Source organism: Trifolium pratense, linkage group LG2, assembly GCF_020283565.1.
Source record: "Trifolium pratense cultivar HEN17-A07 linkage group LG2, ARS_RC_1.1, whole genome shotgun sequence".
In the NCBI taxonomy this organism is placed as follows: domain Eukaryota; kingdom Viridiplantae; phylum Streptophyta; class Magnoliopsida; order Fabales; family Fabaceae; genus Trifolium; species Trifolium pratense.
The window spans coordinates 69,127,721-69,132,138 of NC_060060.1; positions in this window are offsets into that span (position 1 = coordinate 69,127,721).

The following is a 4,418-nucleotide window of genomic DNA, read 5'->3' on the forward strand; positions in this document are numbered from 1 at the left end:
ACTATTTTTTAAAAATAAAATGAAAGTGCAGTGACAAAATGAAAGGTTTTTAAAATGCAGGGACTAAAACTCAAATGACCCGTAAGTACATGGACCTTTTGCATATTTAACCCCTAAATGAATTATGTAAATTCTGATTTTGCATAAATTATAATTGTATAATTTGCTTACTTCATATCCTGCAGGCTGCACTAATACTACGCTGAAATTCTACCCAACTCAAACAATGAAAGTGTTAAAGTTGTTGATTATGAATTGTTGGAAACACATCTAGAAATTAGGTCTCAAATTTCAAGCTATAATCCTGACATCAGCTTCAGAATTATGTTCGATGTGACTCAAAATTTGCAAAGTTAAAAAAACATAAGATCTTTGTGCAAAACTTGTGAAAACAAATAAGTGCAACACATTTGATATGGTTTATAAGCTTCTGAAGTTGGCTTTGGTCTTGCCGATAGCAACTGCAAGCATCAAACATGTTTTTTCAACTATGAAATTTGTGAACGTGTTTTTTTTTTGCCACACCAATGTGTCAGGTTTGGATCCGCCCTTGTATCCGAGAGAACTTGATGCATGCAATGGATTTAAAGAAATGAAAACACAAATAGAAAACTATTCAAGAGAACTTGAAACACATAATTTGAAGCATGAAGAGAAGAACAATGGTTTTGTTGAACTTAATGATAAAAAGAATGATAAATTTTAGGTTGTTGACTCGTATTGTTTGAGTGTTACCTCGTAGGCAAAGTCAAAGTGGAATTCGTAAGCTTAATAAATTTATTGCTGCAGTTCATTGGTTAATTAAAATCAAAAACAAAAAACAAACAAATTCAGTTTAGTTTTTTTGGTTTAGTAAATTTTTTGACTTAAAGCAAAAAAAGATCGAGTGATTTTCACTTTGATTTGATTTTTTGGGTTCATCGATTTTGTCCAAATATTTCTGCATACTTAAGTATACTAACCACTTTTTATTGAAAAAGATGCATAATCAACACTTAGCAACATGAATTTTTTTTACAACACTTAGCAAAATGAAATGAAACCTAAAAAACAACTATTTTTGCCACATTTAATTGAATATATGATTTATTTTTTGACAAAAATTGAAAATATGAATTTATATGAATTAATGAAACATTTAATTTCATAATTAAAATTTTTTTTGCAACTATTCTTTGAACTCTAAGGTGTTTCATGTCTTAGAGTAAGTATCATCCCGTCTACCTTAAATTCTTTTTAATAAAAGTTAATATAAAAATGAATTTGAATATATTTTTTAACGGAATTATTTAGGATGAAAGTAATTATTTAGGAGTATAATAACATTTGAATTTTTTTTTCTAGAAAACACATTTACATTTCTTTTTTACCAAAAGTCATTTAAAATTTGAAATTGAATTGACTAATTTAAAACTATCCGTGACTCATTAAGTCTAGGATATTTCACTATTATATTCTTATAGCATCTGAATAGTTTTTTCCTTAAAAAATAATCAGAAGAATCATGTAGTGTTTTTTTTTTTAAGAATCATGTAGAGTTTGACATGTGGAAGTATATGATTAGTACGTTGACAGAGTGTTAAAAAAATTTGCATTAGAAGTAAAAAAAAAAAATCATTGATTATTTTGATTATGTATAGAAAAACTGACAATTTGAAACAAAAAATAAAAGAAATTGAGAAGATATGATTTTCGTTCCTTTAATTCATAATTCTAAATAATTAATTGAGAATTGTGATATTTATTGTAGTTCAATTTTTAATAAATGTCCATTATTAAGTTGAAAAAGTTATGGTAGGAGAAGTCAAGTCAAAATTCTGGGACATAATTAAGTGTTTTTAATGTATAATCATATTCAAAATTCACATGTATTTGAATTACAAAATTGGTCTCAATTTTATTCTTTGTTCAATTATTCGGTAGAGTAAATCTTGTGACAAAAGAAATATCTGATTTTTTTTTTTACAAACAAAATTGTGATTCATTCTAAGTTAATCATCTTAGAGAAGAATAAAAACAAATTTTTATTTTCTAACAAAAGATTTATCTGCATTAATTTATCTATGTTTTCCTCTAACATGTCTTTTATCCATTTTAATCTCCTTGTTGTGATCATTCTTCTACAACCATATAAAAATAAAAATAACATTAAAACCGAACTCAAAACAAAAATTGAAATAACAAAATATAATCTAATGGGAAACAATCGCATCCATTCAAAGGACACATTAATGTCACATAGAAGCAAAGCTAATAAACCACATTTACATTATAAAAGAAAAACCACTTTCGTATCGCACAGATTATAAAATGCATTGATGTCCAAAGAGTTTCCAAATGAAAAATTAATGGTGTTATATGTCTGGTAATCAATATTAGACCACACTTACATATTTTTTTGGTATTAACCCTCTTGTTTACCACCACAAGCTTTTACTAATCACTTAATTTTTGAAATTGCCTTAATTTATGGGGTTCATCGAATATTTGACATTTCCAAAAGTATATTGCATTACCATATATTTTCCAACTATTTTAAATATACTACGATCAATTTTTTTTAATATATTCATAAAAAGAAATTAGTGTAGCTATAATTATTTATAAAAAATATTTCATTTTAAAAAAATTTATTTCGTTTTAATGTACCTATAGTTTTTAAAAAATAAAAATTATTAAAAACCTTTTATTTAAAATATAAAAATTAAAATCCTTTTCCTTAAAATATAAAAAAATCATTTAGATAGATACTTCTTTTAATTAATTTTTTATTTTATGCCAAATATTAATACAAAATTATTTTTAGAGGATATTCTTTTATTCATACTTTTAATTCGAATTTGCTATAATTATATAGATTGATATTTCCATTTTTATTAAACAAAACGCGTGGCTAATTTATGCCCAAATATATTAATATATTTCAATTTCATTATTTTATTTGCTGGAAAAAAATGAGCTAGTAAACATTTATTAGAATTAGAATTCTTTGAATTCTTGCCATATATGATTTTAATTGCAGTAAAAAAAATGTATTGATGAGTGAATCAATTAATTAATATCAATCAGCACCAATTTTGCGAAAAAAGAATTGTATAGAAAGAATGAATGTGACTTTTAATTGCCAAATTTTACGGATCCAAAAATCGCAAATGCATCCCATCACTATTGTTAAAACCGAAAAATAATTCATTTGATGAAATTAATTTAATATGATAATTAATTGTTTTTGACTAAGTGAGAATTAATTGTTAAATGCACAAGAGAAGAGAATCATTTTTACAATGTCATGCGTACAAATTTCTTTGAAAAAATGGTCCCAAATAATATAATAATAGATTCTAATTTAATTCGTTGTCATCTATTTTCCAATTTAATATGTTTATGTTATTCAATTCATTTTTTTTTCAATTATATATGATCACCTACAATATCATATTTATATTACTATATATAGCATAGTATATTTTTTTTATGTCATATATAATTCTTCACATTAATAATTTGCTAAATCATCTCAATTTTTTGTTACCAATTTTATTTCTCGTTATATACATCACCTTAATTTCAAACCGAGGAACATATTATATTAAAATGAAAAAACACTCAACATTAATACAAAGTCTGTTTTATTTTATTATAAATTAGTAAATAGAAACTGTATATATTATTTTATTCTATTTTTAAAAAAAGAAAAATACATACTACATAAATTATTTTATTAATTAATATTTAGCATTAAATGGTTAGTTTAGAGTGCAGTAAACAATATATTATCCATCAAAAAGCTTGATTGTTCATCTTCTCATAACCACTTTTCCCACTAACATCTACATAAGAAATATTTTTCTACAAAAAATCTAGATTAACAGTAAGCCATTGTTGTTTTCAATTTTGTGACTCATCCCAAGATGTTCTTGATATTCCTGAAAAAATAGATGAAGAAAAAATCATCAAAAGATTAAAAAAAAATAGAAGAAAGAAGAAAATAAAAGTAAACACAACAAATATGGGTTAGAAAGAGAAAAGAGTTAGAAAATGAATGAGATGAAATGCTCACACAAAGATTATATTTATAGAGAAAAAAATGGGCATGTGCAATTAAACTCATTAAAAACAAATATATTGATTCCTTTTCTAATTTTAAAAAATAACGATTTTTTTAATGATAACAATTATTTGACTTTTACACACATTAATTCACTATTAATGAAAGGCATATGTATTCCATTTCATTATAAAAAATAAAATAATAATAAAAATAGTAGAATATAAAAAATAATAATAATTCCTTCCAATAAAATAATAACAACAATAATAATAATTTCGAAATTTATTATAAAATATTTTAAAATCTATTATTATTTTAATTTATATTTGAAAAAAAAAGAACTTTTATAAAAAAACTTGCACGAAAA